Genomic DNA, 26,416 nt, shown 5'->3' on the forward strand with positions numbered 1-26,416 from the left:
GATCAGGTCCCAGATCTCGACGGCGTGCCGATGTAGGGAGCGCACGTTGAGAAGGATGCAGTTCAGGGTTTCAGTGGGTCGTCCAGTAGGTGGTCCTTCGGAGGTTGAGGGTATGGTATCGACGGTGAAAGAACTACGGCAGTGTCTGCATGAGAACTGCCCGTTGGTCGTAATGGGTGAGGATCTTACGCAGTCGGCGTAGCCTCCGGGGTTGAGGGCGTGGAGGCTGGCTGAGTCGTAGCGGTGGGGGCCAGGAGAACCAGGGTTCCTGGCGCTGGTTGCGGACGGGCGCAGACGGGCTTGCCTTCACCGCGCTAGCGGTGCGCCCACTGTGCGCGGTCGCCATTAGTGAGGGGGGCGGGAGAAAAGGAGTGGGAGGCGGGAGCGGGACTGACCGGGGGCGGGGCAGCAGTGGCAGGAAAATAAGCAGCGGCAAAAATATGCAATAGCGGGGGGAAAATGAACTGAAGTTACACAAAATAAAATGAGAAAGCAGAAACATAATGGAACATCAGCAGGCAGCAGAGGGCACAAAACAATTACCAGCACCAGTACCGCAGCAGCCTCAAACCCAGGGAGGCTCAAGCTCGGCGATCCAGCTGAATAGCGGCGCTGCTGGGGAGAGTGCTACCTGACCGGAGGTCAAGGAATCACGCGCGCTCCCCCGCAGCGGTTGCCATTAGTAGGGGAGGGGGGCGGGAGCAGAGGAGTGGGAGGCGGGAGCGGGCCGCAGGGGCAGCAGCGGCGGGAAAATAAGCAGCGGCAAAAATATGCAATAGCGGGGGGAAAAAGAACTGAAGATACAGAAAATAAAATGAGAAAACAGAAACGTAACGGAACAATAGCAGGCAGCAGAGGGCACAAAACAGTTACTAGCACCGGTACCGCAGCAGCCTTGAACCCAGGGAGGCTCAAGCTCGGCGATCCAGCTGAATAGCGGCGCTGCTGGGGAGAGTGCTACCTGACCGGATAGGTAGATATTAAAAAATAGATATCTTGAATGCGCACCGTTGTGGACAATGTTCGTTCACAAGCCATCATGGAGTTTCTTCAAGAAGTATTATTGGGAGAAGAGTAACCTGAGGAATTGATCACTGACAATGTCACCCAACTGGTATACAAAGAAATGCAAGACGTTTTAGGATCAGTGGATATAAAACTTATCAAGACTACTCTTTACTAAACCATAGCAATGGATTAGTGGAAAAAGTGAACTGTGTTGTCAAGAACTAGTTTTAACTGGCGTTGATTAGCAGATTAGGATGGAAATCTGTTTTTATGTATATGTGATGGGCTATAAAGACCACCCCATACAGCAGTACTGGGATTTCACCTTTTACCTTGCTGAGAGGGAGAAGAGCAGATTCTAAATTGAGCAAGGAATAGATTGGCAGAAAATTAATGAATGCTGACAACTTGAAAGGCGTTACCGATATTAGATGTTCAGTTCAGAAAAAAGTACTTTGAAATGGGTAGAGTGGAACACTTCCCACCAAGGTGGGTGACTGGGTTAGAATAAAAAACAGATCATATACATTAAGGGTTTTCACGTTTTTATGCTCCAGTACAAGTCAAATACATCAAGAACCGTGTAGTAGTACTAGAAATTGGTAAGGGGTAGAGTAAATCCTTTATTTACATCATTCCAGACTAAATAACTGACAGGTATACTCTAAATTTGGTAAGAGTATCCACAAGCATGGACAACCCTCCACTGCTTGTGGGCCTGATCGACGTCCACACAGGTCTAAGATCTGCCATTACAATGTAAAGATTTTGTAATGTAGCACATCTGCATGTAGATGTAGCTGTAACTTGTATTCAACTGAATGCTAAGCACTATTTTTTTATAAATTAGTTCTTGAGGTGCATCTTGCTTTCAGTCTGTGTGTTGTACAATTATTTTATACGTATTTTTTTGCATCATGTCATCTGCATCTTGTGTTTATATTTATAATGTTTTTTTCCTTTGTCGGCTGTGGGGTGATGATGGGGGTTTTGTCTAGTGCTGTTGCACTTGTTCGGTTTTGTTTTGCTATGTGCTGGGTCTGGGGCTTATAACTTGGAAGATAAAGGTAAGGCCCCTCCTGGGTTCTAGTAGCATCAGTTGGTGCATGGACTAGGAGACTGTTGATTGAGGAAGAATAAACTCTGATATTCTACTGCACCCAATTTCTTCTTTTCAATTTGGTAACATTCTTTCTCAATATTTTCTTACATTTTAATTGACATTTCAAAAGTATAACATAGAGATGCCACACAAAGTGTCGGTATAGGTGAGATTACAAGAACTGCTCACAAAAAAATTCAGGCTATCTATCAATCCTTCCCCATTGGCACAGAATCACAAGTAATCCCACCTATACGTGCTACCACGAATCAACTTGATTCTTTCCCCCCTATTAATTCAACTATTCTTCAGAACATTTTTAACCAGGTCAAATCTGGAGCTCCATCAGACGTGGCTCCCTTTTCTATTTTAAAACGAGTTTTTAAAACCATTGCCCCTACTGTTCTTGAAGTTATTAATACCTCTCTAAAAACTGGCTCTGTTCCTCTCCTATGGAAACAAGCTATGGTCAGAGCCCTATTGAAAAAACCCAACTTGGACCCTGAGACACTGTCTAACTATCGCCCTATCTCGCTATTGCCAAGTATTGGTAAACTGGCAGAGAAGTATGTTAATACTACGACTGCGTCCTTCCTAGAAACCAATAATTGCTTCCATCCAACTCAGACAGGCTTTAGAGCCCAACAAAGTACCGAAACAGCTTTGCTAGTTGTGACGGAAAGTTTAAGAAAGATCACGGATAACGGAGGCTGCGCTGCTCTAATTTTACTGGATCTCAGCGCAGCCTTCGATACCGTGAATCATCAACTTCTGATTCAAAGAATTAAAAACTTTGGAATCATTGGTTTGGCTTTAAAGTGGATACAGTCATACCTGGAGGACCGCTCATTTGTGGTCTTCGATGGGAATGTCACCTCTGAACCACTACGGCTGGGTTGTGGGGTACCTTCCCTGGGCCCTACCCTTTTTAATGTGTACATGAGTCCCCTTGCTGAACTGGTGATTCCCCATGGAATTCAGATCGTGACGTATGGAGATGATACCCAGTTAGTGGTATCTCTCAGCCAAGAAAATAAGTCCGCTCCCAATCTTATGCTGTGTTTACAAGCAGTCTCAAAATGGATGGATGCTTCCTATTTAAAACTTAATGGAGAAAAGACGGAGCTCATGTTTCTTGGGAATAGCCCCCCATCGTCAATAGGCCCCTGTTGGCCGAGTTGTCTTGGCCCCCCCCCGATTCCAAAAACACAAATTAAGAGCTTGGGAGTCTGGATCGACCAAGAGCTGAATTTTAAGAATCAAGCAAATAAGGTAGCTGCTAGCTGCTTTGGAATGATCAGAATGATAAGGAAGATTCTCCTTTTCCTTCCCTCTACAGTTAGGAAAATAGTGGTCCAAGCGCTTATTTTATCACGCCTAGACTACGCGAATGTGCTTTACCTAGGAGCCCCTATGGCTGCCATTAACAGACTTCAAGTTATCCAGAACTGCGCAGCACGACTTCTTACCAAGTCCGCCAGGTGGATCTCTGCCAAACCATCTCTGGCAGCACTTCACTGGCTGCCAGTTTTCCAAAGGATTCAGTTTAAAGCCTTGTGCATTGCTCACAAGGCACTTTCTAACAAGGGACCCCCAGTTGTTCGAGCTCTTATTCAGTTTTACTGCCCAGCTAGATCTTTGAGATCAGAAAATAAACACCTGGCTTTAGTACCAACTGTAAAACGAATGCGTAGTGGAGGACGGTGTTTTGGTTACAATGCTGCAAAGCTTTGGAATGGCCTCCCACTGACTATCAGATCTGAACCCAACCACATGACGTTTCGCAAATGTCTAAAAACTTTTCTGTTCCCTTAATTTGTCCACCGGGTCTGTGAGCTGCTGTAGCGCTGGGATGCTCTAGGGTAGCCATGCGCTTTATAAGTGCCCCTTCAATTCAATTCAATTTAATTAGGCTCCCCCACGTGCATCTGAGGGGCTTGAGGGGCAAAACATCCAGGGCAGCTAAGAGGCCCAGTTTCACTGTAGTTATGTGTCACTTTGACAATGTAACTCAGGATTTTGTTGAGCTAATCAGTAAGTGCTTAAAATAGGAAGTGGGTGCAAAACTGAGTCAAGAATGTTTCAGCAGTGGAGTTGCAATGCCTGACACGAAGGTAACACAGGGTGTCGCCGGGGAAGGGTTCTCGATCCTAACGTGGAACGTCAATGGGCTTGGTAGTAAAATTAAGAGAGGCCTGATAAACGCATACCTTAAGACGGCAGGCCCAGACGTAGCGTTATTACAGGAAACGCACCTTATGGGGACTAAATGTGGATTCCTAGCCCGAGGTCAATACACGGTCCTAGCGCATGCGGGCTTTACCCAGGGTTTGAGAGGGGTGGCAATACTGGTCCGGAAAACACACCCGTTTAGAGTGACACAGACATGGACGGACTCACTGGGGACTTATTTGGGGGTCCGGGGAGTGTGGCGTCGGAAGGAATACACATTAGTGTCGGTCTATGCTCCACCTAAGCTTCAGGCGTCCACATTAAAAGGCGTGGCGGAAATACTGCTTGCCACATCAGACATGGTGCAAGTGCTTGGGGGTGACTTTAACGATGTACTGGCCCCGGCGCTGGACAGGACGGGCGATAGGGGGAGGGACCGGCCTCTGACGGCCCTCGCCACCACGATGGAGACTCTAGGTCTGACAGACGTCTGGCGTTGGTTACACCCGACACGGCGGGAGTACTCCTTTTTCTCGGGGGCCCACAAGGTGTATTCCAGATTGGATTATATCTTCATGGCGCGACACATGTTGAATAGGGGAGCTCTAGCTGAATATAAAGCAAGGGGCTTGTCGGATCATTCTCCCCTTCTGGTGACAATGGCCCCCCGGGTACCGGGGAGGGGGCAGTGGCGAGTCTCAGCATGGGACCTCCAGAACTCGAAGGTGCTGAAGGGCATTCGGGCAGATGTTAGAGTCTGCCTAGCCGAAAATGTAGGCTCGGTGTCGTCGCCGGTGACCCTATGGGAATCCATGAAGGCGGTCATGCGGGGTTGGGTCCAGGTTAGGATTGCGGAGGAAAATAGGGAACGGCAAAGGGAGCTACAGGCGCTGGAGAGTCACGTACTTCAGTTGGACAGGGAGTACCTCGCGGATCAGGCACGGGAGACACTGCGCCGGTTGCTTGACGTTCAGCGGCAGTATAGAGATCTGGCTACGGGAGAAGCCAAAAAGCAGGCGTTGGCGACGCTCCATCGTTTGTATGACGTCGGTGTTAGACCTGTCAGCCCTTTGGGTGGTCCCTCCTCATCATTATTTATTTTGTCCCACTTTTGCCTCAAACCCTGTTAGAATTTTTTTTCCTTTTTGGGAACCACCAGACTTTTTAGTATTGATGCAGATTCAGGGAGCCATTTTATCGACCCCTGGAACTTCTGTCTGAGGGCCTGGAGCACAAAATGGTGGCCACCTGTGACATCATCAGAACCCACTGGAACCTACTAGAACCTTCTGCAACATTCTGGAACCCTGTGACAGTTGGAGGCGGTTTGGAATGTTGGGAAGCTAAGCCAGAGTTGACAGTTGGAGTTGGCAGTTGGCACCTGACTGGTGAAGGGAGAGCAGCAGAAACCTGAAGGAGGAAGGAGTGAGGCAGCAGGGGTGGAAACTTGTGCCTGGAGTGGGGTCCATAAACCCACCCTTGATACTAGTCCCTACTGACTGAGCCCAGCCTGGAGCCCTGTGTGGGAGAAAGCAAGAAAAACCATCTTAAGGACCTGGACAGCAGGAACAGGCCTTAAAAGTAAGGAACAGCAAGTACCTGACCTGGTTACTGGTAACTACCTGAAGTCCGACGTCGAGAAGCCTAGAGACCTGGAGCCCGAGGTGGAGAAGCGGCGCTGACTGGAAAGCAGACGTCGTACCCGGAGCCACCAGAGGTCGAGAGAGGGCGCCGACGGAGGTCGTGGAGAGTACCAGAGGTCGTGGAGGAAGTCACCCGAGGTCGAGTGAGCGGCGTCGACGGGGGAGTGAAGTCCGCCCTCCTGAGTCGCCGGAGACCGAGGTGAAGCGTGCCGGAGGTCGGGAGTGGAGATCGCACTCCGGAGTCGCCGGAACCTGAAGAGAATCGTGCCGGAGGTCGGGAGTGGAGATCGCACTCCGGAGTCGCCGGAACCTGAAGAGAATCGTGCCGGAGGTCGGGAGTGGAGGTCGCATTCCGGAGTCGCCGGAACCTGAGGAAAGGAGCACCGGAGGTCGGGAGTGGAGATCGCACTCCGGAGCCGTCGGAAGTCGACATCGAGCCAAGACTGTCCGACGTCATCGAACCGGAGGTCGACATCGAGCCGAGGCCGCCGACATCGAACCGGAGCCGGCGGAAGTCGACATCGAGCCAAGACTGCCCGACGTCATCGAACCGGAGGTCGACATCGAGCTGAGGCCGCCGACATCGAACCGGAACCGCCTATCGACGTCGTCAAGAACTGACATAGCGCCGAGGCCGCCGACATCGAACCGGAACCGCCTCACGGCGTCGACACGACTCCAGCGGCGTCGGAGCTTCATAAAAAGGGCAGTAAGTGGAATAGAGGGCGCCTAAGGCCCTGTGGAGCCCTGAGAGACTATCCTAGAGGTTAGAGAGGTGCTGGAACCAGCTTGATTGTGCCAGGGGTGAGCTGAGACTAATACAGAGGGGTTGTGTAGTGTGGGAGAGCCAGATCTCTAGATTCCCCCTTGATCTACCTCAGTTTAGGCCTCAGCCTTGTCCAAGCCAAGGAGTATACCCCTCAGGCCATCCACCTAACCACAAGCTGTGACTGGGCCAAATCAGCCCATAGTATTTTAAATGTGATCTGATTTTACAAATGTCATTGTTGGCTGATATTATTTATTGAGGGTACTGTATTTATTGTATTTATCTAAGTTATTCCTGTGATGTATTTATTGTCCTGAGCTAACTTATTCCTGCACAGTATTTATTGCCTCACAGTATTTATTTGACCTGATCCTATTTATTGCACCTGTAAAGTGTTATTATTTATTTGACCTGCACTTTTTAAGGAAAAGCCTTGTGTACTGTGATTGTATTATTATTTATTTAATCAGCAACTAAGAGAAAAGAAGATAAAGAGATATATTTTCAGTATAATTTTTAAGGTGTAGTGTCGTTTTTGGAACGGATGCACGCATGGTTATTGTGTGGGTATGTCGTATGCTTAACACGGTGCCTGACCCCTGACCACTCGAGCCAAGCTACCACAGTGTATGTCTGGGAAGACCCCATTACCACCCTTCCGGTGTGGGAGTGGGGTTTTTCTAACAGTCGGTGATAAGTCGGGCAAGCTACTGGCGTGGCTCAGTAGAAAAGAGAGGGATGCAAGATGGGTAGAACAGGTGCGAGATGAATGGGGGAATTTGGTAAATTCCGATGCGCAGATCGCGGAAGCCTTTGCAGGGCACTTTAGGGCATTCTATGCTGCTCGGGACCTGGGCTCGCAAGATGACGCGCTACAGTACATGGCGGATCTAGACCTACCGACGCTTGCGGATGGAGACATCACAGAGCTGGAGGCCCCCCTTACGTTAGACGAGGTTAAAAAGGCGCTGACCAAGCTGCGGGTGGGGAAGGCGCCGGGCCCGAACGGGTTCCTGGCGGAATTCTTTAAAAAAACGGCAGATCTTCTGGCTCGCCATCTGTTGGCATTATTTGAGGGGGCACGAGGAGAGGGGCGCCTCCCCCCGGATCTTAGATTGGCCACGATCGTCCCGATTTTCAAGGAGGGGAAACCGCCGGTGGATTGCACGTCGTATCGCCCAATCTCGCTGCTTAACACCGAGGTGAAATTACTGGCGCCGGTGCTGGCCCTCCGGCTGAGGAGGGTGATCCCAGCTTTGGTTCATCTGGATCAGACGGGCTTCCTCCCCAGTAGGGCGACGAGACTGAATCTGAGGCGATCGCGCAACTGGCTGCAGGCGGTGAGTGGCCGACGGGACCCTCACTGGTTTCTCTCCTTAGACGCGGAAAAGGCATTCGATGCGGTGCATTGGCCCTTCCTGGAGGGAGTTCTGGGGCGTATGGGATTCGGACCTGTCTTCCGCCAATGGGTGCGATTACTGTATACGGACCCGAGGGCGCGGGTGAGGGTACATGGGGTCATGTCGGGGGAATTCCCTACCTGCAGGGGTACGCGGCAGGGATGTCCGTTGTCCCCCTTGCTCTTCACGTTGACGATAGAAGTACTGGCGGTGCGGGTCAGACAACATCCGGAGATTCGAGGTTTTCGGAAGGGTCCGCTAGACGAACTGGAGGAAAAAATATCCCTCTATGCGGATGACGTCCTTCTTTATGTTACACACCCCGACACAACGATCCCGATAATTTTCTCAGAGCTAGAACGGTATGGTGCCCACTCGGGTTATAGGGTGAACTGGCATAAGTCGGTGTTATATGCCCTGGAGGGGCGGGAGGACTGGCCGTGTCTCCCAGACAGGCTCCAGACAACGACGGATGGGTTTCAATATCTTGGAGTGTTTATAACACTGGACCGGACTGTCTCCTACAATAGGAATGTTGGGAGGGTTCTGACCAATTTCGTGGAGGACGCACACAGATGGCGTCGGCTGCCGCTTACACTGCTGGGGCGTGCAGCCATGTTTAAAATGATAACGCTGTCCAGGTTCCTGTATGCGTTCCAGAATGAATACTATCCGGTTCTTAGGCGGGTCTTTCGAGAAATTGATTCGGAAATACGTAGCTTTCTCTGGTTAGGTAGACAACCCAGGGTGGCGATAAGGACCCTGCAGCGGAACCAGTATAGTGGGGGATCTCGCTTCCCAACATTGAGGCCTACTACTGGGCGGAACACCTGGTGTACATTAATGACTGGCTACATGCCCTGGCAATGCACCCAACTTTTGCTCTGGAAAGGCATGTCATGGGCGCCCACTCGTATCATTATTACTTATATGGTGGCAAGGGTACGGGACGGTTACTGACGGCCACTAAAATCACCTTGGCGATTTGGAAAAGGGGGACCCGGGAGATTGGCTGGGACAGGAAACTAAGTAGACAGACGCCCCTATGGCGCTGCACGTGGCTACCAGAACTGAACAAGTTGAGGGGGTTCACGCACTGGGATAACATCGGGGTGTCGACACTGGGAGACGTGCTAGTGAGGGGGGAGCTGAAGTCCTTTTCGGTGCTCCACAAGGAATTTGGACTGCTCCCCATGCAGTACTATAAGTACGCGCAACTGAAACATGCTTGGCAGGCAGAGGGGTTACAGACTGTCTCTCTTCCCGAATACGCACAACTAGAGGGGAGACTGCTGCAGGAACACATGGTGGAAAGGGCGGTGTCCCTCACATATCGGACCCTCATGAACAATATGCCCGATACTATGGGGGCGCTTCGGGCAACATGGGAGGCAGACGTGGGTGAGATGGACGAGGTGGACTGGGATACAGTTCTCATGCATCCGCGAGAGGTGGCGATTAAGTCTAGGCTGCGGCTGATCCAATTCAATATTCTGCATAGAACATACTTTGATAGACTCCGACTGTTCAAAATGGGACGGATAGGGGACACGTCGTGTCTGAGGTGCGGAAGGGAGGGAGGGAACTTCTATCATGTACTTTGGCTTTGCCCGCAGATTCAGGGGTACTGGCGGGGGATCCTAGGGGAACTGAGTAAGGTGCTGGAGGTGCCACTGCAGGAGGACCCTAAGTTAGTGTTACTGGGTATGACACATGATGTGGACCTCCCCCGCCCGCTGCTGACTTTCCTGGTACTGGCCCTGGTGGTGGCAAAGAGGGACGTGGCAAAATATTGGGGGGCGCCCTCGCCACCCCGATTGGAGGAATGGAGGAGGGGTCTTGACGTATACATGGCGGCCGAAAGGGTCACGTACAAAGCACGGGGCTGCCCCAAAAAATTCACCAGGGTGTGGTCCCGGTGGCGGAGATATCATGGCCTGGAGGGGGGACTCTAGAGGGGCGGTGGAGTGGAGGGGACCGGCACGGTTCATGGACGGTGTGTACAGCCCTAGGGCACGGGCAGTGGTGTATACTGAAGACGCTGGTGCCACCCGCAGAATAAGTCCGGAACAGACTTCTTGTGTAATGAGAGAGAGGGGGGGTGGAGGGTGGGCAGGGTGGGTGTGGTGCTCAGTGCTGACCTGTTTGTTCGGTTGTTTTACTTTGTGCTTAGAAGTAAACCAAAAATGCCAATAAAAATGTTTATAAAAAAAAAAGAATGTTTCAGCAGGACCCTTCACCAATGCAGTTAGTGCCAAATCAGCTTCAGCTGCAGAGTCAGTCACATCAACACAGGAAGTCATGTAGCAAATCTTTTGCCTAACATCCTCAGTAGAATGGCAGGGGGTGGGGGAGGAGAGGAGTTCAAATATCCACAGCAGAGCTGAAAGATAAAACTGGCTTAACTTCTCTGCATTGTAGGGATGAGGAGGAGGAAGAAGTAATTTCATAATAAGTTTTCTGAAAGATATGGAGGTATCTTAGCCAATATAAGCATTGGTAAAGCCAATAGGGCTCACCTATGCAAGATCTATTGGCTTTGACAATGTTTTTAAGACATGTTGAACACCAGAACAAGCTTCTGTGCAACATGGATGAAAGTTAATTTAAAAAAGAGCTATGCCACGGCCAACGTTGACAGCGATGTAGTGCTTACTTGGGGCGGGGGGGGGGGGCTCAAAGGGGGGAAAGTAGCGGGAGGAGGTGGGATATAGGGAAATCAAATCCAGAGAGGAAAACAGAGTACCAGACAGGGTAGGGCGAGTGGGAGAGGGCAGAAGAAATATTACCTCAATCACGTCAGGAGCAGCGGACGGCCACTGATTAAGTTGAAACAATCTGTTCCTGGTCACTTCTTCACAGAAAGGAATGGAAGTGATGCTTGGCCTGCACTGGCCAATTAGGAGGCTGCAAACAAGAGTGACAATAGGTAGGCTATAAGCCCTTTAGTATAACCAAGAGTGGCTTGCAAGTGAGAGTCCATGCAACGCATAAGCAGTCGCAGGCTGGACCTAAAAATTGTTGTGCGCTCAAGATTATCTTGTACAATAGAAACAGAATAAACATTTGTGCAAAGATGGAGATGGATCAGAGGCTTCCAGCCGGTTTCATGACCTGTATCAAGGGGAACAGAGATGGACGAGTAAAAGGATTGTAAACTTTATGGATACTTGGATAGACAAACGCGGCAAGGGCGGCCGCGTTTGTCTATCCAGCTCCAAGGACCCCTAGGTCAGGACAGCACTCAGTCTTTGAGGCTTAGAATCTTACCTTGCCTGTTTGTGGGACGAGTGGCGCTGGATTTTGAATGCACTTCTGAGATGGAAGCCCATCGGAGGGCTTGAATTCTTGCCACACAGAAAACATGACGAGTGCACCCATCCAGGGTCTTATGAATTTGCCAAACCACAAGGACCATAATTCTTAGCGCATTGAAGGGTGTGGTATCGTTTTCAAAAGGGAGTGTCATACACGGCAGTTATGTCTTTGAAGAAGGAGCAATCAGGCTTCGAAACGCGTCAACAAATTGAACTGGCACTGAACTGTGATGGCGATCTGTCTGGGGGTGCATTTTTACCATTAAATGCTTTGCATACCATTCGTCTGAGTGCTGTCCTGACCTAGGGGTCCTTGGAGCTGGATATACAAACACGGCCGCCCTTGCCGCGAGGACGCGCACCAACCTGAAATCACTGGGTGCCACGAGACTTAGGATCTTATCTTGCCTGTTTGTGGGGCGAGTGGCGCTGGATTTTAAATGCACTTCTGAGATGGAAGCCCATTGGAGGGCTTGAATTCTTGCCACACAGAAAACATGAAGAGTGCACCCATCCAGGGTCTTATGAATTTGACAAACCTCAAGGACCATAATTCTTAGCCCATTGAAGGGCGTGGTATCGTTTTGAAAAGGGAGTGTCATACACGGCAGTTATGCCTTTGAAGAGGGAGCAATTAGGCTTCGAAACGCGTCGGCAAATTGAACTGGCACTGAACTGTGATGGCGATCTGTCTGTGGGTGCATTTTTACCATTAAATGCTTTGCATACCATTCGTCTGAGTGCTGTCCTGACCTAGGGGTCCTTGGAGCTGGATATATATATATATATATATATATATATATATATATATATATATATATATATATATATATATATACGTATATAGATACATACAGACACGCACGCACACACACACAATTAGCAGTCAATTGTAAATACAAGTGCCTTCACTTGTCGAACATTAAGGAACTCCTTTTGAGATGGATGTATAGATGTGCACAAAATGTAGTCACTCAAACTGAAGGAATCGAAATGGTGATGTGGTATGCCCTAGTGTCCTACACTGTTTTTTGTAGTGGGAGAAAGGACATCTGCTCTGTGAATAATGCTTGAATAAAGAACTTTGAACACCACCCGTGAGTGCTCCGCATTTTGGAAGCTGTGGTATTTTACGTGATTTCACCCTCACGTTGGCGGAGAATAGCACCCGTCGAATAAGAGTTCAGCAGCTGGGTGTTACTGGGAGCGTGATGTTTATTCTGCTTGAACCGCCAAGACTGAAAGAAATGAAATTCATCCTGCCAGCTGGAAGATGCTGTTAATTATATAATTTAAGGACTAAAGTAATCCATACTTTACCTGCAGGAGTGTTAAATATTTTCTGAAGCCATGGCACGGCGAGGGATGGTTACAAGGCACAAACAATTGAAAAGGAGGCACAGAGGCTGACTTCAGGAAGGACGGCATCAATCATGCTGCGTGTAAGTGACATTTGCCAAACATGACTTTCCTTTTATCTAAAATGAAATGCAGCCATTTAAACATCATTCGGTATCTACCACCAGACTGCAAATTACACGCAGACATGGCAGCCATGAAGTTTAGCATTACATCATGAAATTCGAACAGTCCTTCGTCACTGACCATGACAAAGTGTTTCCCCAATGAAATCATTTGTGGTTTTACTTAAACGTGCCTTGTGTTTAGAACTGCGTTGATGAGCACTGAGGAAGGCTAAACGCCGAAATGCATCTGCTCTGTGAATAATGCTTGAATAAAGAACTTTGAACACCACCCGTGAGTGCTCCGCATTTTGGAAGCTGTGGTATTTTACGTGATTTCACCCTCACGTTGGCGGAGAATAGCACCCGTCGAATAAGAGTTCAGCAGCTGGGTGTTACTGGGAGCGTGATGTTTATTCTGCTTGAACCGCCAAGACTGAAAGAAATGAAATTCATCCTGCCAGCTGGAAGATGCTGTTAATTATATAATTTAAGGACTAAAGTAATCCATACTTTACCTGCAGGAGTGTTAAATATTTTCTGAAGCCATGGCACGGCGAGGGATGGTTACAAGGCACAAACAATTGAAAAGGAGGCACAGAGGCTGACTTCAGGAAGGACGGCATCAATCATGCTGCGTGTAAGTGACATTTGCCAAACATGACTTTCCTTTTATCTAAAATGAAATGCAGCCATTTAAACATCATTCGGTATCTACCACCAGACTGCAAATTACACGCAGACATGGCAGCCATGAAGTTTAGCATTACATCATGAAATTCGAACAGTCCTTCGTCACTGACCATGACAAAGTGTTTCCCCAATGAAATCATTTGTGGTTTTACTTAAACGTGCCTTGTGTTTAGAACTGCGTTGATGAGCACTGAGGAAGGCTAAACGCCGAAATGCATCTGCTCTGTGAATAATGCTTGAATAAAGAACTTTGAACACCACCCGTGAGTGCTCCGCATTTTGGAAGCTGTGGTATTTTACGTGATTTCACCCTCACGTTGGCGGAGAATAGCACCCGTCGAATAAGAGTTCAGCAGCTGGGTGTTACTGGGAGCGTGATGTTTATTCTGCTTGAACCGCCAAGACTGAAAGAAATGAAATTCATCCTGCCAGCTGGAAGATGCTGTTAATTATATAATTTAAGGACTAAAGTAATCCATACTTTACCTGCAGGAGTGTTAAATATTTTCTGAAGCCATGGCACGGCGAGGGATGGTTACAAGGCACAAACAATTGAAAAGGAGGCACAGAGGCTGACTTCAGGAAGGACGGCATCAATCATGCTGCGTGTAAGTGACATTTGCCAAACATGACTTTCCTTTTATCTAAAATGAAATGCAGCCATTTAAACATCATTCGGTATCTACCACCAGACTGCAAATTACACGCAGACATGGCAGCCATGAAGTTTAGCATTACATCATGAAATTCGAACAGTCCTTCGTCACTGACCATGACAAAGTGTTTCCCCAATGAAATCATTTGTGGTTTTACTTAAACGTGCCTTGTGTTTAGAACTGCGTTGATGAGCACTGAGGAAGGCTAAACGCCGAAATGCATCTGCTCTGTGAATAATGCTTGAATAAAGAACTTTGAACACCACCCGTGAGTGCTCCGCATTTTGGAAGCTGTGGTATTTTACGTGATTTCACCCTCACGTTGGCGGAGAATAGCACCCGTCGAATAAGAGTTCAGCAGCTGGGTGTTACTGGGAGCGTGATGTTTATTCTGCTTGAACCGCCAAGACTGAAAGAAATGAAATTCATCCTGCCAGCTGGAAGATGCTGTTAATTATATAATTTAAGGACTAAAGTAATCCATACTTTACCTGCAGGAGTGTTAAATATTTTCTGAAGCCATGGCACGGCGAGGGATGGTTACAAGGCACAAACAATTGAAAAGGAGGCACAGAGGCTGACTTCAGGAAGGACGGCATCAATCATGCTGCGTGTAAGTGACATTTGCCAAACATGACTTTCCTTTTATCTAAAATGAAATGCAGCCATTTAAACATCATTCGGTATCTACCACCAGACTGCAAATTACACGCAGACATGGCAGCCATGAAGTTTAGCATTACATCATGAAATTCGAACAGTCCTTCGTCACTGACCATGACAAAGTGTTTCCCCAATGAAATCATTTGTGGTTTTACTTAAACGTGCCTTGTGTTTAGAACTGCGTTGATGAGCACTGAGGAAGGCTAAACGCCGAAATGCATCTGCTCTGTGAATAATGCTTGAATAAAGAACTTTGAACACCACCCGTGAGTGCTCCGCATTTTGGAAGCTGTGGTATTTTACGTGATTTCACCCTCACGTTGGCGGAGAATAGCACCCGTCGAATAAGAGTTCAGCAGCTGGGTGTTACTGGGAGCGTGATGTTTATTCTGCTTGAACCGCCAAGACTGAAAGAAATGAAATTCATCCTGCCAGCTGGAAGATGCTGTTAATTATATAATTTAAGGACTAAAGTAATCCATACTTTACCTGCAGGAGTGTTAAATATTTTCTGAAGCCATGGCACGGCGAGGGATGGTTACAAGGCACAAACAATTGAAAAGGAGGCACAGAGGCTGACTTCAGGAAGGACGGCATCAATCATGCTGCGTGTAAGTGACATTTGCCAAACATGACTTTCCTTTTATCTAAAATGAAATGCAGCCATTTAAACATCATTCGGTATCTACCACCAGACTGCAAATTACACGCAGACATGGCAGCCATGAAGTTTAGCATTACATCATGAAATTCGAACAGTCCTTCGTCACTGACCATGACAAAGTGTTTCCCCAATGAAATCATTTGTGGTTTTACTTAAACGTGCCTTGTGTTTAGAACTGCGTTGATGAGCACTGAGGAAGGCTAAACGCCGAAATGCATCTGCTCTGTGAATAATGCTTGAATAAAGAACTTTGAACACCACCCGTGAGTGCTCCGCATTTTGGAAGCTGTGATATATATATATATATATATATATATATATATATATATATATATATATATATATATATATATATATACGTATATAGATACATACAGACACGCACGCACACACACACAATTAGCAGTCAATTGTAAATACAAGTGCCTTCACTTGTCGAACATTAAGGAACTCCTTTTGAGATGGATGTATAGATGTGCACAAAATGTAGTCACTCAAACTGAAGGAATCGAAATGGTGATGTGGTATGCCCTAGTGTCCTACACTGTTTTTTGTAGTGGGAGAAAGGACAATTTAAGTGACATTTGAGCAGCCCTGTGGATAAAGAGCAAACACAAAGAGATGCTGAACCTTTTCAGACACTCACCCCCAGTGGGTTGGATCCATCATCGTTCTTTAGCTCACTTTGCCACCTCACTTCAGAACTAGCTACATGCAAATCAGTCTTGAACATGTGCCTCATGGGAACAGTCCAGCCCAAACTGCCTAGCCAGGTCTTCCCTGAACTGGAAACAAGCATCCTGGGACCGGTTTCGGGGTAACACCTCTCATCAGCCAGGCTAGCTTGAATCCAGTGGCAAAGTGAGCAAGGGACCCACGTCTGGGCAATACCCTGCCAACTTAGGGTGAACAAAGCAAACACAAAGAGATGATGGACAGAGCGCTGAAACTTTTCAGACACTCACCCCCAGTCACAGATCTGGGTTGAATCCATAATCGTTCTTTAGTTCATCTCGCCAGCAAGTTGAGACTCAGCTATATGCAAATCAGTCTTGACCCTGTGCCTCATGGGAACAGTCCAGCCCGAACTGCTAAGCCAGTGTATTTTGCTTTCTCGCCCTAAGTGCACCAGGTATGCCCAGACATGGGTACGGGGCTCACTGTGTCACTGGGTTCAAGCTATCCTTGCTGATGAGGGGTGAAACACAGAAACCGGTCTTAGGATGCTTGTTTCCATTTCAGGGAAGACCTGGCTAGAGAGTCCAGGACATTCAGACTATGATCCCCATTTTTCAGCCTCGGATGTGGAATTCAGTGAGGTCGACTTTGATTCTGTTAGGACTGATGACCTCCTGCATCCTGCTGGTCCAGTAGGCAAGCTTACATAAGCAGGTTCTGCAGTGGGATCTGAAGTCCCAGTGGACCCTACATCAAGAGGACCTCACTGACCAAGTTCAGATTTCGAAGGAGACTTCAAAAGATCTGCAGTGGTGGTTACTGGACCATGACTGGGTCAGAGGCAGACCCCCGTCCTTCTCCATCCAGAGCTGACAGTGGTGACAGATGTGTCACATATGGGCTGGGGTAACCACCTGGGAGAGGTGGAGACCAGAGGCCTCCATCTCCGGTGGAGTCCCTGCTTCATTTCAACCTGCTAGAGCTAAGGGCCATCCAATTGGCACTTAAAGCCTTACTGCCATCCACCAAGTTGTGGCTCGAACAGGTGCTCATGGACAACACCACCAACCATGTGGTATGGCAACAAACAGGGCGGGCGGTGTCACAGACCATGTGCCATAAGGCCTGGTGCCTCTGAAAATGGCTAGACCACCAATGGAGGTGGCGCAAGGTCTCTTCGGCAAATAGGGAGAACATTGGCTCAATATGTTTGCCACTGCTGAAAATGTGCAATGTCAGGACTTCTGCACATTGGAGTTTCCAAGGCGTCTCTTGCTCATAGACAAGGTCTGCCTCGGGACTCCTGTATGTCTTTCCACCAATACCATTTCTGCTTTGAGTTTTCAAGATGATCAGAACTGACTAGACCCTAGTCATCCTAGCGGCTTCAGGCTGGGCACAGAGACTATGGCATCCCGAACTAGTAGACTTGAGCGCAGGTCTTCCGATCCACCTGTCCCTCTGTTAGGATCCGCTGTCACAGCAGCAGGGCAGAGTTCTCCACCCCAGTCTTCACAATCTCTACCTTTATGCTTGGAGACTGAGCTGCACCAGCTGAATGACTTCGATCTCCCTCCGGATAGTTAATGTGATCTTGGCAGCGAGATTTCCCTTGACAAAGACTGTATACGTCCGTCGCTGGGACAAGTTTGTGGTTTGGTGCGGCGCGCTCCAAACTGACTTTTGCTGGCCCATTTATCTGGTGTGCTGTTGCATTTTTCTCTCCCTCGCCCATCATTCTGCCTTTTCGGCCTATATGTGATTGCCTGATCAACCTTTCTTGTTTCAATCACTGGTTGTGATAAGGTTTTTAAAAGGGTTGCAGAATCTGTTTCCTCCTTCTCCCTTTGTAATGCCCTAAAGGGACTCTAATCTCGTCCTTACTTATTTGAAGTGTACTCCATTCGAGACGCTACACAGTTGTTCTCTATGGCTCTTCGCCAGCAAAAGTGTGTTCCTAGTTGCCATCACCTCAGCATAGCATATGAGTCAGCTTCAGGCTCTGTGTGTTAATCTATCATGCACCACATTCTTCACGCTAAGCTGGTTCTGCGAACTAGGGTATCCATTCTATCAAAAGTTGTGACACCATTCAATATCGGACAATGCTTTGTTCAATGCTCTGCCTCACCCCTTTAAGACGGAGGAGACACTACATCGCTTGAACTTTAAAAGAGCACTCGATCTTACCAAACTGGGTGGACGATCAGCTCTTTATCAGGTACGCCTTAGCATAAAAAAAGCAAAGCATACCATCTTGAACTGGATCGTTCTCTGCATTAAAATCTGTTACGCATTGGCTAATAAGCTTCCGGAAGAACTGTGTGCTCTTCTATCAGGGCCAAAGCTGCTTCTACTGCGCTAGCATATGGAGTCTCTGTTCTAGATATATGCCAGATTGATCCTTCCATACATTCACAAAGCATTACTGTCTGGACTGTGAGGTTTGCAGAAAGGGGCATTTTGCCCACTCGGTTTCGCAGGACCTTCTGGTTTAAGTAGACTAACAGACCCACCTCCAAGTAGGTACTGCTTTGATATCTATACAAAAGGTGTTACACCTAATTGACATTCACAGCAATGCAGCGGTATAAGCTGCCGGCACTTACTGGAAGGCATGGGGACGGAGACTTCTAACTAACATTGATCGTGACCGATGTCATCAAACCAAACTACAGCCCCCAGCAGCCCCTGTGCAATCCCCTGCTGACGCACTAGTGACAACACCTTGTCCCGGACTTTAAAAGAGCTATTCTTCGAGAGAGCGGTAAGGGTGACGCTGTTTTCATTACTCCAGGACAGAAGATAACAATCTTCACTCTGTTAAACCCAGTGCCTGTTATAAGGAAAGTAATGCAAATAGAGGTGGGGTTTGCCTGGAACCCTGTAGGTTATAACGGAACAGTTCCTTTAGAAGGGGCTCATGTCGAAGTCTATCAGGAGATCAATTCCGACACGGAGGAGCATAACTACATACCGTGATTTGGATACAAAAATCTGATTTTATGCGAATGACATTTCCTTGATATCTTGAACTATTGCATTGGATTATTAGTTCTTGTTTGATTTCACTGATTGTGAAGGTTAACATCAGTGACTTGGAATACTCCTATCGAAAATGGGCATGAGTGCATCAGTGCCTTAAAGACCGGAATAATCATGATGTGATGATCCATGCAGAATAATCTCAGCGACCGGTCCCTCGACCTCCCACGTGACCGGGGCCTCCAGCGGCACGGAGCGGACTGCCGGGCCTCGAGAAGCTTTCGGGACCGCTCCTGCAAAGATTTCCAATTCATGGTCTGGCAGTCGGAACAGGACTTGGAGTCGTGGTCGGGTTCCAGACAGAACAGGCACACGCGGTGCAGATCCGTCACCGACATCAACCGTCGGCAGGATCTGCTAGCCTTGAAACCGGGCATCCCTGACGTGCCCTAGGAGTCGAAGACTCAAAAACGACGTCGACAAGTCAGTCAAAAAGTGACTGGAGGTACCGCTCTCTCCGGATCTGCACTCACTGGCACGGAAAAAGAAAGAACTGATGTCAGCGCGCGAGGGCGGCGTCTAAGTAGCTACCGCGACGTCATCCCGGTGACCACGACGCCAATGACGAACGCGGAGCCAAACGATGCCACCTTTCGATGCGCAGGGGTACTGCTGATGAAAGATTCTCCGGATCCAGTCTGACGCCTGGGGGTAATTCTAAGGTAAGGAATCTATAACTAATTGTCACCAGATGCAGAGGAATTAATGTGTCTTTAATTATAAACACAACTTTATTTAGGATATTTTTCTACGTTGGTCATCTAATCATTGTCTAGTCAGTTTGGAATTTTATCAGATGAAATTGTTAACATGTCTAAATAGGTCTTTTTACAATTGTATTGCTTTTACACTGTTTCTGCTTTTACTGAAACAAATGTATATTAAAAAGGTGGTGATATTCCTATAGCTATCAGGAATCTAATTAAGAAAATATCAACTTTAGGCACCGTTTGTTTTTTATACAGATACCACATTCTTATATCTATCTGTATTTGCATCCATAGATTGTTTATGACCGATCATCAGTGAAGTCCTGGCTGGTGGGAGATCTGCTTTAAGAGAAACTGGAATCCAAAGCTTTGACCTGTAGATGCTATCCCAATCTGGTGTGTACAATCCATTATACTGGATTACAACTAACTTCTGCTTGTCCACCTTTTGTTATATAAACATATTGTTTATTTTTTAATTACAGGCAAATTCTTCAATAATTCAGTTTACTCTCTGTAGACTGTTAATTGCTGTGACCACCTTAGAAATGTGTCAAGAGTTCCCAACTTGAATCACTCATTAAGTAAAGAAACATCTATGGCTGCAAAGAACTACACACTTAAAACTGCCCCGCTAGGCATAAACCCGATAAGGAGAAATGAATTTCACGATTTCACAGGAGTAAAAAATGCTTTATGGATTATTCTATGTTAAAAACAGTACAGGAAATCATACCTGCAACACAGACTCACATGGACTTTAATCACAGCTTCTCATCGTAAACTAGTTATGTAATCATTAAAAAGTCATTTTTGCCCCAAGAGATACCGTAGAATTTGGGGGAAGTGGCTGGGGGGGTGGTAGTCTAATCACGAGGGGCTTGATTGGTTCCATCGTTTCCTTGTCTCATTATATCTGTATGCGGGGAGGGGGGATTCTGTGACTGTCACTCTTGATTGTTGATTTATGGTGTGATAGGACTGGTGTATTTCTTTTGTAAAACGAATAAACTTGTTTATCAAAAAAAAATGTAATTTTACATTCCGGCCATAGCCATTATCAAATGCATTTTTAAGGCAAGGAAATATATGATCTTGCTGTCTTCATTGGCATATACTAATATGCCTAAGCAGAATCATTATTTCCAATGGTTGACTTTGAATGGAGCATCTGTATACAGGTTACATAATCCACCTAATGTGATCTAAACTTTGCCTGCAAATATGCCTATTTTGTTCAGATTCTAATTATCTTCAAATTTAATTTTAGCAACAGAAATGTTTACAGTCACCACATTGTGCGTTGAAATTTCTTTAAAAAAATGACACATTTTCAAAGGTGTAGTTGCTCTCAATATGTCCGTCCAACCTTTATTCCAGTAAGAGTTCTGGTTTAAATAGCCACTGGACCCAGATGAATGCCATTTAGGCATTCAATAAAGTGGACAAATGATGACTAGACAAATCAATAATACCTTGAATCCGATATATTTTTACCACTGTTGTACATTTTAATATGAAATCAGTTAATCAACATTAATCAGATTCAAAATATGCCTTTAGCTCAGATCCTCATAGCACCAATGTAGAATTAATACCTGTAACTAAGATAAAGGAACCCATAGAAATGAGTTATTTTTCTCTATGAATATCTCTGGATCCATTTTTAAGTTACAGAAATAAAGACTCAGCTGGCAGCCAAGCATACCTTCTCCAAAAAAAAGCTTTAGAAAATGGGTGAACAATTGCTATCCAGTTTTGATTCCATGGAAACTGGACTAAGTAATGCTTACGGATATAATCACTATATCATGTTTAAAGACTGAATGGTTGATTGTATCGTGAATTAATTGATGTTGTATGCAGTTAATATGGGTATACTGTTCTGTTCACACTTCAAGAAAAATAAATATTATCAAATGTCTGTTCTTTAAAGATATTATCTTGATTCATTCACCGTTGTGTGATCTCTCTATAGTAATATGTTATTTTGTAACTGGTACCATTTCAGAAGTAATCTTCTAGTAAGAAAATCATCCAAAATGCACAATATTATTTTAGGTTCGGAATGTTCAAGTGTGAGTGGAGTTTCAGTATTCAATTTATAACAGAAAGAATTGAATAAATACAGGAACACTATAAGGCAAGCTTAAGTGATAACCAGAATCATCATCATCATCATTTACTTTATTTCGACCACATGATCATAAAAGTACACACAGTATGATAAAAGTACACTTAAAAATGGTCAATACCAGATAATCCTTTAGAAAGATACAGATAAATACAAAGATAAGAATGATAATCAATAAAATCAAGAAGAGACGAGCGGGCCATCAAATAGTCCAAATTGGGTGATCATATGTGGCTTCCGTACTCTTAAGTGCATGTAATTTACCCACCACTTTACAATGTCATCCAGGGCAGATATTTGGACCTTTTCAGCCACAGCGCATACCAATATCTTGATAAACCAAAAATCACAACCCTACTTGTATCTGTGCTCAAAAGTCTAAGCACCTCCAAATAATGTTCGGTACCAACAATTTTACAAAGTGGAAAAATCCACTTGGCCCTCAATGATTTATACATCGGACAGAAAAATAGGAGGTGGGTAATGGACTCAGCGCTTTCATTGCAAGCGGGGCATTGATCATTGTTTTCTATATCCTTCCTCCATTTTTTACAAAATGTTTTAAGCGGGAGTGTTTTATAGCGGAACTGAAAAAACAGCTTCCGAGCCAAGGGAGGGACAATTTCATCCAGTGTATCCTCAAATCAAGGTACACATTTGAAATTTAGAAAACAATTAGTCAAACTACCCTCAGCATCAAGCGCAGTTTGTAAGAGCGATGTTTCCCAAAACCTTTCCTTCAGCACGGATCTCGATATGGAATTCATACTTCCTGGGTCAAACCAAAACCCCATCATTCCTAGCCTCCCTAGGAGCACCTTAAGAGCTCTAAACCAGGGAATTGATTTAGAGGTGGGTATTTTCATAAGCTCATTGAGTAGCTCCCGATAGGGGCAGAGTTCGTCCACGGTCCACAATCTGTATCAGAACATCAGGAGCTTATAACTTATTTTGTGGGCCAGCTGTCTGTGTGCCAAATCATAACAAAGGGGCACTAATGGTGTGCTTACAGGCAGATCTGTCAGGGATCTAAGAAAGCGATTTTCTACAAGTGAGAGAGGGTTAGTTGAGCCTGTACCCCATAGTTCTGCTCCGTAGAGTATACCTCCCAAGATTTTTATATTATAAATTTCGAGGGCTGGCGCTAGCTGCCTTGAAAAGGTATTTCTGTGTTTTCTGGCCAAATTTGCAGTCTGATGTATGAGTTGGATCTTTACCTTTTCAATAGGTTGATCCCACTTAACTGTTGGGGTTAGGCGAATGCCCAGATAGTCAAAGGAGTTGACGTGTTCTAGCTTGCTACTACCGGCAAGGACTTGTTTAGCCTTTGCCCTTCCTAAAAATCATGTATTTAGTTTTGGTTTGACCAGAATCACCAATTATTGATTTATTGAATACCATTTTACTGTTTATATATTAGTAATACTGTATAGTGTTGTGACTTGAATTCTCATTATGCATCCTTTTCCTTAGTTACCTGTTCCCTGCTGCTCAGCCAGTATGGATGTGATGGTGTGGAATGCTGGAGTGCTTGGTGAGGTAATGGAATGCTGGAGTGCCTGCTGTGGTTGAAAGAGTGTCAGTTGGAGTATGTGGGCCTAGCAGTAGGGAGGCTGCGCTTGGATGGGCTGAACTTCCTATCTACTATTTACCCTCCTAATATCCTGTAACTAAGACTTAATAAACCTACTCATGTAACCTACTCGACGACTACATATGGACCTCGCTTGTTTTACAACAATGGCGACGATTAAAAGTAAGAACCACCGTGTTGTGAAAGATAGACTGTATCTTAACCTGCTGAAGAATCTGGAACTAAGAAACCTGAAGGTAGAAGGAAAAGGATCACCCTGGTTAGCCCCATCAGTGTCCCTCATCACCTGGACAGCCTGCAGTCTGAGGCGTTTGACCTTCTTGACATCAATGAACTTCATTTAATGAAGCCCACTAGCCTGTTTACCCTGATGTACTGAAAGAGATTTCAACTAGTGGTGGAAGCCCTTGGAGTTGTAGCAAGTGTACACAGAGCCCGCTTACTGAGTCAGCTTTAAGGAACCGGCAGTGTTGTGAATACACAGCGTTTTGTTTGAAGAACCGGCTGCACAATCTCTGTGCTACTAACCAGAAAGGTACATTGAAAATTAAATAATACGGGTGAGTTCTGCAATGCTGTGGAAGTATTTTAAATTATGGCATATTTTTGGTGGTTCTGTGTGCGTGCCCTTGTGCTGTTGGATTTCTGCAGGATTTAAATTGGCCGCTTAACTGTCATGGATGCCTGGCTCGTGTCCACTCAACAAGAGGTGATGCAACATTTAAAAAAAGCCTACGTGGGCTGCCCTGCGTCACAGCTTTGTTCTCTCCTGCTGCCATCCAGAGTCTTCACTGTGACACACCCCACAAGAGACAGCAACAAGAGTCACTTGGACCTGGGACCTCCGTGAATCGTCCTTGGAGCAGTGGAGTTGCGGGACAGTGAAGGAAGCTCATGATTTCCGAGATGACTGCTGGGAGGGCAACAACTAGACTGCAGATTGGTCCGCGTACTGCTATCACTAAGGAAACAGAAAGTGGTTTGCGGTGTGTCTAAAGCATGAGGGGGAGTGAATTTATTGATGTTCTGAGGCCTTAATTTTATCTGCTAGAGGAGATAATGATTTGGAAGCTTGAACGTCAGCTAGACAGAGGATTATCTTATGGGGAGGTACAGATGTGAGCGGGAAACAGGACAGAAGGGAACATTGATGGTCCTGTACAATACTTAAGTGCTGTTGCTGGTATTAGTAGTACAGAGCGGTGAATATTTGTTCGGGTGAGAAATCGCTCACCGAGGGGAACTTGGAAGAATTTTGGGATCCTTATAACTTTCCATCTTACGCTTGCTAGTAATGCTCTAGTACATGTTTCAAATGATCTTGTTATTCTGCTGCCATATTTATTTGATGCCATATTCAGCTTAATCTTATGTTGATTCATGTATGTTTGATTTCTTGTGTTTCATGCTTTTGCAGAGGCTAAATTAATTACATAAGTAGCATGTCGTTCTGCATGCTGAGTGCTTGTTTACTGATGCTTACATTGATTTCCTGCCTATGTATATTTTGTCATGCTTGTGGGGGTGTCTAGAGTGTTTACCCTGTTCATTTAAGCTGTGTAGCATGTGTTATACTGAATGACTGTAGAGTTGTGTACTCTGGCATGGAGTTGGGTACCCTAGTATGCTTTGCCTGAGATGTATGGTCCTGTCAGGTATGCGGAAAAAATTATTGTAGGGTCGTGTACCCTAGTACTATGTTGTAGGGTCGTGTACCCTAGTGCTGCGTTGTAGGGTCGTGTACCCTAGTACTGTGATTAAGGGTTGTGTACCCTAATACTGAATTGTAGGGTGGTGTACCTTAGTACTGTGTTGAAGGGCCGTGTACCCTAGTACCGTGTTATAGGGTTGGGTAAACCTGTACTATGTTATAGGGTTGTGTACCCAAGTACTGTGTTTTAGGGTCGTGTACCCTGTACTGTGTTTAAGTTTTGTGTACCCTAGTGCTGTGTGTGGGGTCGTGTACCCTAGTGCTGTGTTGATGTGTACGTCGTACCCTCTTGTTTGCAGAAAGGGGTGAGTGAGGGTGTTTTGCTACATAATAATACATTGATGTATTTGTAACCTTGTAGGACTGCCTCTTTATTCTTCTAGTCCTGTATCCTACCACGTTGTTACAATTGTGAGGTTTCCAATGTCATAGGACTTGTATGTTCTTTTCTTTTGTTTTAATTATACTCTTGTTTTCCCTAAGGGAAGGAAATGTGTTGTGACTTGAATTCTCATTATGCATCCTTTTCCTTAGTTACCTGTTCCCTGCTGCTCAGCCAGTATGGATGTGATATTGTGGAATACTGGAGTGCTTGGTGAGGTAATGGAGAATTCTGGAATGCCTGGTGTGGTTGAGAGAGTGTCAGTCTGAGTATATGGGCCTAGTAGCAGGGAAGGTGCTTCTGGATGGGCTGAATTCCTATCTACTATTTACCCTTTGAGAATCCTGTAACTAAGACTTAATAAACCTATTCATGTAACCTATTCTACAACTACATATGGACCTCGCTTGTTTGACAACATTTAACTGTCAAACCTAGTCCACCACTCTCCTCCTAAATACAGACCTGCAGACAACACAGTTTTAATCCCAAAAGTAGGTTGTAATGTGGTAACTTTAAATGATAAATCATATAAGAAGTAACAGGCTGTGCGTTCGCTAGTGAGGTTGCACATGACCAACTATGACACAAAACAAAAACAGCAAAGATGGG

At 46.1% G+C, this 26,416-nt stretch overlaps 1 protein-coding gene and 1 long non-coding RNA gene across 2 annotated transcripts in view; one reads left to right on the top strand and one right to left on the bottom strand.

Moving 5' to 3' along the window:
- Positions 1-26,416, bottom strand: part of SHANK1 (SH3 and multiple ankyrin repeat domains 1) — a 1,748,119-nt gene that overhangs the window by 586,008 nt on the left and 1,135,695 nt on the right. The gene's annotated exons all lie outside the window — the stretch shown is intronic.
- LOC146809334 (uncharacterized) lies at positions 18,433-21,907 on the top strand. The gene is made up of 3 exons (XR_014966403.1): positions 18,433-19,935; positions 20,278-20,379; positions 20,469-21,907. It is a non-coding gene; the product is annotated as an uncharacterized LOC146809334 (long non-coding RNA).

The sequence above is a fragment of the Triturus cristatus genome, chromosome 7 (assembly GCF_964204655.1).
Source record: "Triturus cristatus chromosome 7, aTriCri1.1, whole genome shotgun sequence".
Classification (NCBI taxonomy): Eukaryota; Metazoa; Chordata; class Amphibia; order Caudata; family Salamandridae; genus Triturus; species Triturus cristatus.